Below are 14,449 nucleotides of genomic sequence, written 5' to 3'. Positions count from 1 at the left end.
ATCTAATACGACAATAATATCATCTAAAATTTACAAATATTAGATTTTAGTCTATATATTTACTTTGCCATTACTTTTATCAGTTTTTAAGCAGTGAAAATGTTCATCAAATTCTAAATTGATATACAGTTTAATAATCTAATACTTTATGAGACGATGATAAAAAAAATCTGTAACTGTTAATATTAATAGTTTAATAATATTTTAATAGTATTGTACTTTTTTAAAACTATATTTAATAACTTTTGTTAAGATTTGGTACAAATTCTTAGCCTCAAAACTCGTATCGGAAAAACATTTTATTCAGTCAAAAATAATGTTTACCGTGTTTTATGGATTATGTAATATCGTTTGGAATCAAGGAATTTATTACAGACCTGACTCACTTCAAAGTTAATGAATCCCCGTGGTTAGAACAAAACTCATGAACACCTAACTTGGTGTTTGACTTTGACTTTGCACCAACAAAGAAAGTTTTGCCCGAGCTCGTGGCTGATGACAATATGAAAGTTTAGCTTGTAAATGTTCAACTTATTTTTCGAAGTAGAAACTGTGCAACTTGATTAATTATATACAATGCATTCAAAGTGATATATTATAGTACCTGAAATCAAGTGACAAAAGCTTTATGCAGCATTATATCACTAACATTAAATTCCTTGGACATTAAAATCTGCATAGGTTGAGTTTTATTTGGTTAAGAGGGTTCCATCCGCCAGCTGACTACCACGTAAACATGGTCCTACATAAAAGAACCTCATATTATTTAAGTGTTTATCGAGTTTAAATGAACTGCAAAATATTTACAAAGATCCAAACTATGCCCTGGACGAACTGAAACTTCATAATTATTTCTTTAAGTATTTACAAAATTATTTTTAAAATCAATAAGTAAGTCTTTTTTCACATGTGATTTGAGCTTCTAAATAATAGCTTTGACTATCCAATAGACAATGATAATGATTTATCACCCCATCCATTGCAAGCTCTGATATGTTAAGAGCACAAAAACACACAAATTGTAAACAAATTAGTTTTAGAGTTTTGAGAGCTTGTACCGTAGAGGCATGTTTAGAAACATAAGCATGTTTAGCCACCATCCTAAATTGACCGGGTAGAAAACTAGGCTCAAAAATTAAAAATCTAATTATTTATTATAAAATGTGTTTAACTTTGTAACCTGTCACACTATTTAAACAAAATGATCAGTTTTAATTTCTCAACAGTTATTACGATACACTGTGTTTTTATTTTTATTTTTATGGAAAATAAATTCATTTATTCAATTTTATGGTAAAATCAAATTTAGGCAAAGTATAGATTGTCCACAAGTGTGTCAGCTATAAAATAAAGATATTGTGAATTAAACAGTTCATGATAAAACTTACCATGACAACTTTAAAATGTTGAAATATTTTGTATATCACTTGGTTAGCTTAGGTTAATTTATATTAGATCGGGTAACACAAAATAAGTAACAAAAGTCTTTAAAAAGTCCTACAGCAAACTATTTTATATTTTACCTGTTGTGCCAACTTGCAAACATATACTGTATTAGTATTGTATATTTTTAACTTTAAGAAAATGTATCAATTTAGTTTCGTAATGTTTACGCCACATCCGTCAGAATCAATGCGGACGTAAATTAAAAATGCCTCTAACACAAGAACAGAATAAACACATTTTTCTTTATAAGCAAACTCTACTTTATAGCTTAGCATGTAGGTTGTCTGCATAACTTATGTCCACACTACGCTTGCCGTACAAAACCCAACTTAATAACTTTATGAATCGATAATGTTTTTAAACTCATGAGTTACGTCTAGTTTGTTTAACAAACAAGCCAAGTTGTGCTAGTGAACAGTGAAGTATGTTGTGTTACATTATTAGTTTGGGTTGGTGAAGTTTAGTGGGCTTACGTCATATCAAAACGTTAACTCTATTTTTATCATACTAGTATATATCGTGTGTTTAATTATGTAGGAAAGAATCCCCGAGCCTAGTTAATACTGTTTACGATTATTTTTATAAGGTTTTCTTTTACTTTTTTCAATCACCCCAATTAAAAAAAAAGACTTTATCCCGTTTCTCAAGCTTTAAATATTGAAAAATAAGTGTTTTGAATGTTTAAAAATCTTTAGAAACAATTTCGTGAGGTATAGTGTTTATTTCAAATGAAGGGGTGGACAAAATATTCCTTGCCGGGTTTTAGAGAGAGGCATATCAGGGTTTGAGGTGGGTAGCGACGCTTTAAGAGAGAATTTATGGCTTTTAAAACGGTATCAGCAAACCAACACATACTTTCTCCCATCAATTTGTCAACACCCCAGTTTGTATAAGGGTAAGCAGTGGGAGTAGCTATGATGTTTTAAGGGTTTATCGGGGTTGTACCGTTTTTAAGAGTTAAGGACTGTAACGTAATAGATTCTTATCAATATCGTTTAATCCATTTTGAGAGAATCCAATATTTCTGTTATTTTATGGGTTTTATGGATAAACCACAATATAAATTATTTTACACCTAGAGATGCCATGGCTTGGTAACCACACACAAAATATCATTATAATCTATCTACCGAGGTTTAGTCTGTAGTTCTGCACATACACACACAAACAGACATCAATTCGTACACCACTTTTTGGGTTCAGGGGACTCAAAATGGATATTTTCGCCTAAAACTATAACTTGAAACTTTCTACGAAAACAATACTGTCTCCATAAAATATGTATAGGGGAGTGGAATTGATAAACAACAATCATAAGTTTGTATATAGAAAAAAGTATGAAGCAAAATTACGATTTGTGTTGGATATTTTACACCTCGATCTCCCAAAAAGGTTACTTGAAACTTGTTAGATTATATTCATTAAAAATATCATTTAGGTTGTGATCTGGACCGTATCGTATTGATTGTAATTATTATATAGCAGAATTCTATAGTTTAAATAGAGGATTTAAACTCGGTCCTACACAAAAGTCCCGTATTTCACTCCCTATACTAGCTTCACCTTGTATTTTAAAATCACTCAACTATCATGGACGTTAAGTATTTTAACTATTGCAGGTGATATATTTAAATAATATAATCTCCACTACATTACTTGCTATTTCTGCAACGAATAGCAACGAGGTTCATGCAATAAGGTCCGAATTGTGATAGCCATGAAATAAACGGCATGCCATAAACTCCATGAGGCCATCAGTATAGGATGGCACAATTCATTTCACCTCTGGTAACTGCACTAATGGTGATACGCTGGCTTATCAAGTCTGGGTATTTATTAAAAGCATTGTTCAAATATTCATATCAGTTTACAATAATAAATAGGTAAGAATACATCTTAGCTTGTATTATACATTACTGCGAAGTATTCTGTTGTTCCACTAAATATTAAGAGGGTTCTACCATAGATTAAACATACTCCCGGTTGTTTAATCTATGGTTCTACCCGGTAAATTTAAAATGGCAGCTAAACATTCATCTTCGGTACAAGCTCAACATCTAAAACTAATTTGTTTCCAATTATTGTGTGCTTTTTGTGCTCTTAACATATCAGAGTTTGCAGTGGGTGGAGCAGAAATTTTTAATTATTAGAAAAGAAGTTAAAATCGCATGTGAAAACGTTTAACCATGCTTAACTTACGTAATTAAAAAATGATTTTGTAATTAAAGAAATAATTACGAAGCTACAGTTCAGCGAGCATAGTTTTGATCTTTGTGAATATTTTACAGTTTATTTCAACTCGATAAACACACTAATAATGCCAGGAGGTTTTTTTGTAGGACCATGTTGCAACAACTGAGTGGAACCCTCTTAAGTCATTAACTAATTTGTATTACGATGGAATTTGTTACGTTAATGGTATGAGTTACGATTTCCCTTTTGTTTGTTTAGTCTACTTATTATGTTCACACAACTAACTAACTAAGACCACTTGTTTGAAAGCATCAGTTTTGATAGGCCTAAAACAACCCACTAGCCCATTTTAGACCTTTCTTGGGATAATCTATTTGTTGGTTTAATAGTTTGAGGATTACTTTGTTTCAGTAAAGTAGAGTTTTGTTTTCTGAAAAGATTACATTCATTGAAATTCGAGGGAAAAATAGTATTTTCAACTATGGTTATAAAAAAGTACTTGATAATAGTTCTAGGATTAGTTTGAATAACCAATTTATATATGTTTTATACTTTCAGTAGACAGTCAATGTAAATTACGTCTGTAAATGCTTATCCGGTATCTAAATAAGTTGGCCTACCTACCAAGAAGAAAGCGAAAATTTTTAATGTAATGGGATCTGTCCATGAATAAGAAAATCTTTCCCCTTTAAAAACGATATGATTATGTGTTTCGGTTAGTTATTGACTTCAACTTTGATTTATTGGACATATTTTGTGTAAGATATTCCCTAACCTTTGACGACGTAATATTCTAAATAGTAGTTTAGTTTTATTTATTTTATTGTATTTATTGCATAATATTTCCCTTTTGAGTCTAAAGACACTGTTTTAAAAATTGGATGAACAACAATGTACCCAAAATGTAATCTTCTACCTCATAAACTCTATTGTACAAGAGATTAAACAGAGCGGACAGCTCGGATATCATGTACAGATAACGTCATTTATGTTGTTTTGTGAGTTGTTTACACTGCTGAATTAGATTATCATTATTTAAAATTCATTATGATCAACACATGCTATAAACGGCAAAACTTTACAATAGCAACTGTGAAATGATGAGTGAGGGAAGCTCTTATACTACTGTACACTTCTGCTTTTGTTTTACAAATATTCCTCCTGAGCCGCTGAAGCGGTCCACATAAAATTTAGCACATTCAGTAACCAACTATGGGAAGGCAAAGATCTGAAATGGTACAAATCGGATTAAAGGGATTTTCTTTTAGTGAATTTTAATTGTTAGAAATTTAACATGGGTCTTATGGGTTTATTGATTGCCATGACAGTATTTGCAAGATATCAATATAAAGGCGAATAAAAGTCAACGAATCATGTTAGTCAACGAATCATCTAATTTAGCACTATAAAAATACTGAACAAAAGGGAAGAACAATCGGATCAATATCGTTGAGCATATTTTAGCCTACAAAAATGAATAACTAATTAGGGTCGCCAGAATTAGCAAATGCGCCGTTGACTTTAGATACTCCAAAATAACCATTTCATTTATGTGATCCAAATATAACTTCACTTTGGAAAATGCAAGTTGATATTCCATTTACGGGAAACAGACGCACCATTTACTTTGGATATTGCAAACAGACATTCTATTTATGTGAATTAAATGTACCATTTAGTTTGGATACTGCAAGTAGACATAACATTTACGTGAACTAGACATACTATTGACTTTTGATATTGCAAGTAAATATCTCATTTACGAGAAACAGATGTAGCATTGACTGTGGGAAAGTATTGGATTAATATGCTCCGCTCAATATTGCAAGCAGACATATACAGCATTCTACATATACTACATAAGTTCTTTCCCATTGGCCTCACCATACAAGCAGAATGTTTAGAGACTCCGTATCAAACAGTGGCAGACTGTATAGGGCGTTCCTTTTAGCAATGCAGATTTGACGAGCCGAGAAACAGACAGACTTCAATCATTCTACATTGTCTTCTGCATCTCATTTCGCATCAGAATCAAACATTGTTGCCTTCAACGTCTGCCTCCAAACTGTCCAACGGTCGTTATCACAGTATGTACAATAGTTTTATAAGTTGAACCACAACAAATTCATACTGTCTACTTTTATGTTTTGGGTCATTTTTGTGTGTAACAAACATGGAAAGTATCATTTTTGTTTATCTAGGAACGCAGTAAACAAAATTATTATTGTAATTAAAAATTAATTCGTTGAAATGCCGCAATTCAAAACTGTAACAATTACCGGGAGCTCAGTTTACAAAATCATATCATATTTTAATTGGTTTCACTGATAATAGTTTTCAGCGTGTGATTATTCCACGTCGGTGGTTCAAATCTCACCTCAAGCTGAAGGTGCCTCTAACAAGAAAGAATAATGAGGTTAAAAGAGGATAACTTTGTCCTTATTTGAGCACTCCACAAAACCCCTAAAAAAAGGTTTCCAGTAAGTAGTTTTTAGTTGTATAGATTAAAAGGTATTAAAAGTACACCGATTAGTATTAGGATTTATATCGGGAAAAGTATTACAAGTATAGAAAGTAAACTTTAGGTTTATATTGCAGCTGTATGACTGGTAGCTTCTCTCACAGCCTCTGGCGTTGAAATATCGACCATGGAGCTGGCGTTGCTGTGGTTCAGTTCGTTATCTTTATTCTAACCACAAGAAACCGCATTTAGCTTCCAGCCTCTCTCAAACTCAATTTTAACATCGTGTGTAAATACTATTGTGTAAAACGTGTTAGTTCTCAAACTCTCCCCATACATGGTCAATATTTATTGTGCAATATATTGCGCCATCTTATTGTAAAAAAACCTTTCGTATTCACTCAATATATTGCACAATCTGATTTTCACCTCCAATGTAACCCATACACGTTCAATAATATTGAACAAAAATATTGACTGTGTACCTTTAGGTAGTGGTTAGTATGGTTAAAGATCATGGTTTTTTTCTAAATGTTCATGGACACTAAGAAATTGGGCTCTTTTGTGATTAATGATTTTATGGAGAAAATTTTATGGTTATTAGAGACTGTTTTTGAGGTGACTGAAGCTTTTTGCAACTAGTCTTAAAAATTACCAAAGGTTCAAAACGTAAAAACAATGGTGAATTAATTTGTAATTAATATTTTAAACTCTACTTTTAATATTAACTTTTTAATTCATATTAATAAAACAATTTTATCGTTTTTATTGTTAATGCCACTTTTTTATTTATAAGTTTTAACATAGTCATACCGGTAATTAAAAAAACAGCAATGATTGAATATAACAGCATTTAGTTTGATAGTTAGATTTTTAAATAACCTTACTTTTAATATTTACTTAAATAGGTTTAAAATATGCTTAGCACAATAAGCTTTTTTCCTCAACAAGGTATACTGGATTCAATTACACCGGTTTATCATTAAAGGAGGGTGAACTGAGGAAAAATACACCCAAAAAAGTATACATCAGTCAAAATTAATATTATTTCCATTCAACATTCAGTTATAATTTAATTATATCTTAGTTTAGTATATAATAAATAATATAATGTAATAATAATATAACGTAATAATAATTAATAATAATAATAGTAATTATAATAATATGTAAGTTTAATTAATTTGGAGGTCCTAACGATCATTGTGTAAGTCTAATAACACAACTAAGTTCTATATACAAACAGTTGAATTTATTTCGTCGTATAATCCATCGTGTTGGATGTTCATTTTTTCTGTATTAGGCCTACAAAAAAATAATGCAAAAGGGTGAATATTGTAATATTTAACTATATAATATTCAGAATTACAACCTTGAGCGGAAATAATTGCCTTTCCCATATTTTGCGGATCCGTTTCGTCGTCAACATCCGGTTTATTCCAGCATATAACACCCAATCATTGGTTATTTTCTCTGAATATGCTTTAAATCCGAAGAAAATATTTATAAATTGAACCGTTGTCATAATGTTGTAGCCTGATCATTTTATTTTATTTTAGAACCATTTCATGTGTAAACTTTAAGCTGGTATTACGCTAAATATTTACGTATAAGAATATGGTTACGCATTTAATACAGGTTTTTTTCCAATAAAGGGATCGATAATGCAAACAAACTTTACTGTCAGTATATATTGATTGTTTGAGTTGAGAGTGGTGTTAAAATGTAGCATTCCATTTGCACTTATTGTACAGGGTGCGGCAAAAAATCCGAACTATTTAATGTAGTGTACTGTTCAGAAACAGGTCGTCTGAGAGTGGTGGGGTTAGGCTCGATGGAAAGCCTACACGATGCCACCATCTGTGGCCATAGAGGTGGCCATCAGTGGTCACCTGAGCATCGTACGTTTGTTATAGAGTTGAATTTAAAAAGTAATGATTCAGTCATTGCAACTCAAGTGGCAGTTTGGTGATTTTTTAAATTAGGGCGACGTCGACTCCATCAAGTAGCACAATCATATGGTGGGTTACCAACTTTAGAACAACGGCGTCTGCGTTCAAAAAGAAGCTGACAAGCCGTCCAAAGTCAGATCGGACGTCAGAAAATTAAAATTCTATAGAGTCCATGCTGCTGTGGAAAACAGTCCTCGTAGGCCCGCTCGAAAACAAACATCTGATTTGGAAATAATCTGACCACTCAGTTACACAAAATTTTGAGGTTCGATATTAAATCTTATCCTACAAATTAATGTGTATTAATCCGTTCAATTTTGTTGATTAAAATTAATCGCACCGGAACCTCTCCATGTCAACCTAATTTAAAGAATGCATGGATATGCTGCACAGTTGCAGTGACTGAATCTTTACTTTTTTAAACGACTCGTAATAAACATGTATTGCCCAGGTGACCAATGCTCTATGACTACAACAGATAATGGCATTGTATATGCTTCCCAGCCAGCCTACCCCCGTCACCCTCAGACAACCTGTCGATGAACAGTGCGTTGCGAAAAATAGATCAGTTTTTTGCTGCACCCTGTATATTTAGTATTAAAAATTAAACAATTTTACAAAGTTCTAAAAAAGCGGTACCTAGCATTAACAGTTTTTAAAAAGCAAAATTTTACATTCTTTAGGTTTTTTAAATGTGTTTAATGTGTTTTCTCATGTTGTCCCTTTACTACTATAGGTTAAGTAGTCAATAATCCCTCATAGTTTATCCCCTTAAAATTTAAATATTTCATTCCTTTTAAATCAAAACGTCAACAATTGTTTAAATTTGTAAATCACTAAAGTACTGTTAATGAAAAGTGTTTAATGAGACATTGATGATGACTGGTCATTGAATTTGTATATACAACTGAACAAAGTAGTTTTTTTTTCAATTTCTTGAAAACAAAATCATTCAAGTGACATCCTTGTCCTACTTGACATTCCTTTTTTTAAATTTCATAAAATACTCCTTCCAGCATTTCTTTAGGAATCACTTTAGTTTTCACCAACCATGAAACCACCAACCATTCAATGTATTATCATTCATTGAAGCTTAAGAATATCGTTTCAATACGCTGTTTGAAGCTATAATTTAAGGATATTGTTATAGATTCACTTAAGCATCAAATCACACTTCTTGTTGTCACTCAAGACCCCATTGTTCAGAGTGTTAGCTAATATCCGCCCACGTTGCAATTCCCTTCAATGATCTCAACGAGACTATTAATAGGATGTTGAAAAATTCAGAGTTTTGAAAATTCAACTATAACGGCCAATTAATAATTAGATTAACATTATATCACATGTGGTTAAATAATATTTAGTTGCTTTAACCTATTTGCAAAACGTAGTTAAAATTTCGTAGTACAAAATCGTAGTGGCTCTTAGACCTGAGGTCAAGTTTGATGACCGTTACAACGGAGATTGGATGCGAATGTAGAAAAATACACTTTACATTCGTGTGGTAAAGTATATTTTTCGTTATACTGCATTATTAAATAAAATAAACAATTTAAAATGCGTAAACTTTCTTGATTGTTCACGTTTAAGAATTAGCACACAAAATATTCTACTTCTTCTTTTGCTAACATATGCAAACTATAAGTTCTGTAAATCAGTGGCTCAGTCGGTGTCATGGACTTCGAGCCTTATGCAGTGATGTCGTGGGTTCGGATCCTGGTCACTGCCAAACATTTGATCAGTCCAGTTCACCGTCGTACTGTACCGGCTTACTTCTTACTTTGCTGGATACGTTTTAAGAACAGGCCCGAATCACAGACAATATAATACATTACACAGTATTTCCATTGTCTGTGCCTGAATCTTACGTGGACGTGCAAATGCAATATTAAAAGAGGCCATCGACCTCTTTAAATAATAACGAAACAATTTACTATTACTTTTATTTAGATACAACATGTATTACTCGGTCAACCCATCGATACATTCTTATAAAATACTGAAATTATTTTACATATTAGATAGTCGACATGTCGGGTCGTTGAGTTTTATATATGTTTATGAACTTTGCACGTAGGCTACTACACTAAGTTTTGTAGCTTGTTAGACAACTACTAGTTTTTAATGACGTTCATCTTATGCATACTGTACAATGCGCCTATGATGAATGCATATTATTGATTCTTGATTCTTTATTCCCTTGGAACATTCAATATTACAAGAAGATAAACATAAGAACACAACAGAAGATAAGCTAAACAAATTTTTTGTGACTTTAGTCAAACGGAATATTATTTCCAGCAATATCAGCGGACGAATTTTAAGCAATAAAAAATGTCCAACTGATTTCCTTGGCTCTAGTTGATTCTTTTTCTTTCTAGAGTGAAAAATATCTATAACCAAAATCCCTTTGCAGCTTATAGTTTTATATATTGTTATATTGTCACCAACTAGATTTCTTATTATCATTACGATTTGATATTTCACCGTGAGCAAAGTATAAAACAGTTGAGCGTGAACCTGGTGTTACACTCGTAGAGATGTATTGTTGTGTTAAATCACTCAGTTCCCGGCCATTCGCTGGATGGATTGCCCATGTGACAGCTCTTCCTACTACACATTTACACCGTTGGTGTTAAACATCAAGTAGACTTTTTACTAAAACTTTCTAGTAGTAAAATCCCTAGGTGTCTAGCGGGGAGTGAGCTGGTCTAGTGGTTAATGTGGGGGACTTCAGTCCCTAAGTTCCCGGGTTCAAATCCCGCTAAATCACCAATGGATTAAATCCAAGTGATAATACTGCAACCCTTAGGACTAGCCTGGAGTAATGTGAAAAACAATTCTGGGCTCGTGCCTAGTGTATTAGGACAAAAAAGTGTTGATACAGCGATTCGGTTAAAACACCAAACGGTATTACCCAATGGGATTTTTTTAGTTTGTGGTTTTACTAGATAATTTTACTTATCATATTCAGTGCTAAAAATGTTGTAGGATGTAAGTATTAAGGGGCCGATTGTATAATTCTCTCGATACAGTTTTAATGGTATTTTCATGAAAACAACTTCATCAATTGAATCTAAAGTCGTAAAAGTTATAATTAAGTTGCTCAACTCCTATCATTATAAAACTCAGAGAAATTATAATTGTATTAGGCAACAAATAATCTTGCAAATTAATAAAAGCTAACAGTATCCAACCTTACGAATTTAATTTGTTAAATGTACAATGACTACCAGTTTGGGGGGATTAAGGGCATGTAGCAATCTTAAATGCCACAAACTTTATGCCAATTAAAACTAAATAAATTTAAATTATGATGTGTTTGTCTTGGATAAGATAGTTCTTTACCATTAGTAAAGCCTTGTAATCATATTAATGCCAATATTAAGCTCCTGTATAAATTATAGTTAATCATCACAATCAGGCGAACATCTTGTACTGTTTTACCTAATTGCTTATCTGCGATATACGATAAATATAAGGCCCCTGAATAAATTCATCGAGTTTATATCTGCGTAGACACACTGCAGTAGTCATAGTTTCTAGAGGCACAAATATGAATGTATCGGTTAGTAAATTGATCCAGGCCATAAACATGACATTTAGCATTACGCTGGATGTACGAGAGATGGGATGCAGATTAATAGTAGGATGGTAGGATTACATTGCTTAAAGTGTTAAACTTTAGTAATTTATTTTACGGAAAAAGATTAAACTGGATTGATATATTTTTCGTGATTTCAACAATACTCAGTATTTAAGACAAGCGTAATACTAAACACCATCCAGATCGACCGTGTTTACTTCCAAGACCCTTCCAATCTCTCCTCCAATAAATATGTTCACTGATTATTTTCTTTGCTAATTTTATTCGGTAGATGGTTCGGTGGTAGTGACAGAATGAGCATGTATGCTGAGTATGTGCAAATTTACTCTTTTCTAGTACAGTTTCGAGATACAACGCATAACTTGGACTACTTTTTGTCAATTTAAACATCTTCTCTGTAAAAAAAATAAGAGTCCCATCTATATAATCACTTTCCCACAAACCCCATTATTAGACACCCATAAGAAGAAGTTGATCTGACAATTGAAAAGTAAATAGTGAATGTGTTGCTTAAATGTACATTTTTGTTTAAAAAAAATGTATGCCAAGATTTTTAAGTGTATGCCATTTTAAAATACTGTTGATTGCTAATTTTGAAGAGCTGCACGTGTGTTTTAAATGCTACCTCCAGGATATTTTGGAATTCAAATTCATTCCCAAATGTTTATAATCATTAACCACGTCAATTCTTTCACCTGTAAAATACCATTTGCCATTTTTTCTACCAATGAATATGATCTAAGTGATAATACCGCAACCTCTGAAATTAACCCCTGAAGTAATGTGAAACTCAATTCCAAGCTAGCGTGCCTAGCGTCCTAGTACAAAAACCAGATCAATGGAATCAAGGAAACTAACAATATATCATGTGCAATGATAACAAACCAACTTACCAAAAAACTTTGTCCCCTCCCATAAAAAAAAATCTTTTCATGAAACACATTTGGTGCAAATTTAATCCATACACTGTATGTGAATGTTTAACAAATAGGTAAAAAGTTTGTAAATTCATGGAATCATTTAATTAGGGAAATTTAACCAAAGTTTACGTCATTATTAAGCCAGCTGTTTTTAATTGCAGGCTCAGTGAATAAAGCTGCGGCGTAGGCAAAGTTTGAAGAAACTTACAACAATGGGTTCTTGAGCTATTTCTCAAGGTGTGATTTAATACGTTCGTACATTCTACAAAACATTTGAAACTTGGTTTATCAATAGATAAAAGGGAACAAAGTTTGTGGGCGTATTAAGAAATTAGTTTAGGGCTGGTTATTGAGAAATTTCATATTTGTTATATGAGATGTTACGGTTTGAAAAGTTTGTATTTTGAGTAAGTACATACAGTGTAATATCTTAAACAAAAGGAATTTCTTATGAAATATTTTGAAAAATTAACTTCGTGTATGTTCAGTTCTTGTAATGCAAAATAATGTATGTAAAAGAGTAGTGTAGCAGCATTTTTAATTTATGTAAAAGAGTAAAATGGAATTTTACTACGACTACAATATTTAACATAATATTGCGATACATTCTAGCAACGATATTTTAATAGATATTTTTTACAACCAAATTTGTTTTGTGTAAAGTATTATACAGTGTTTCCTTTTACTTAGTTTTCAAGGACAATACTTCCTTAAAAAAATTCTAATTTAAATAGACTATATTTATTTATGATACAACAACTTGGCCTCGCTAAGTTAAAAAAAATTGTTGGCAAGGTCCAATTGATACACAAAAAGAAACAAACAATCTTTATATTTTAAAGTACAAAAATGTATCTAACACTACTAATTCCATGGTGGTTTGTTTACTTGTTTATCATTTAACAGTTTTATAAAATGATAAAGGACATAATAGGAAGTTGACGCATTACTTTTGGTTTTTTTCATAACTGATCCTTAGTATATTTGGTGGTTTACTGGTTCGGTCCTTGGAATATATAAAGTTCAACAAAAGCCATATATAGGAATTTCAAAAGTTGAGTGCGTAATTGCTATGTTTTGTTAAAACTACTTATTTGACAAATTTCACCATGCCTACATGAGTTCGATTAGAGAAGATTGAGAATAAACCCGTTTGGTAAAAAATTTCACTAAGGGTTGGTAAATTGGAATTTTATTACTTTTAGTGAGAGGCGGTTCTTTTCATACTATTCGATCGCTTAAGAACTTTTAGCAAACATGAAGTGGTCTTGGAACAGCGAATTATGGCCATTAAAAGTTGTACAAGAGATTTAAAAGTTTAAATATATTTATAACTCTCGTTACCCATTCCTTGTCACGGATTCAAAGGTTTTTTCATTAAGTGCTCTGTGTTAAGATATGCAATACGCATGATAAAATAGATCATCAATATTGTTACTTACTAAAGCCAGGGAAACTACATGTATTCTATACGATATACAATTATATTGTATTAACTTTTATTTTAAGAACTATCGGTAAGAAATTTTGATTTGTTAAATATTAATAGCTTCCTAACGCTATATCTTTTTATTTTTTCAGGTAGGAGATTTGATTCCAAACTCACAATACACGTAAGTGGTTAACATTTTATGCATTGTAAATAGTTGTAAAAAGTTATTTGTTGGAATTTACCTTATGTCATGGTGTATTTAAAATGTATGTTGATCATTACATGTATTTGAAAATTATCATTAAGTAAGTCTTATGAATTGAGACACATTAATTAAAAGAATATGAATTAATCTGAATCAGGTATTAAACTTATTAATTCAAATTCAAATATATTTATTTATGATAATACAACATCTTGGCCTCATCAAGTTTACAA

General features: G+C 31.7%; 1 protein-coding gene across 1 annotated transcript in view; it reads left to right on the top strand.

Moving 5' to 3' along the window:
• LOC128988484 (uncharacterized) overlaps window positions 1-14,449 on the top strand; it is a 730,054-nt gene that overhangs the window by 553,304 nt on the left and 162,301 nt on the right. The gene's annotated exons all lie outside the window — the stretch shown is intronic.

Source organism: Macrosteles quadrilineatus, unplaced genomic scaffold (genome assembly GCF_028750875.1).
Source record: "Macrosteles quadrilineatus isolate MER2022 unplaced genomic scaffold, UCM_ALF_1.0 Scaffold_3__2_contigs__length_128488019, whole genome shotgun sequence".
Classification (NCBI taxonomy): domain Eukaryota; kingdom Metazoa; phylum Arthropoda; class Insecta; order Hemiptera; family Cicadellidae; genus Macrosteles; species Macrosteles quadrilineatus.
This window is presented reverse-complemented; position numbering and strand designations above follow the sequence as displayed.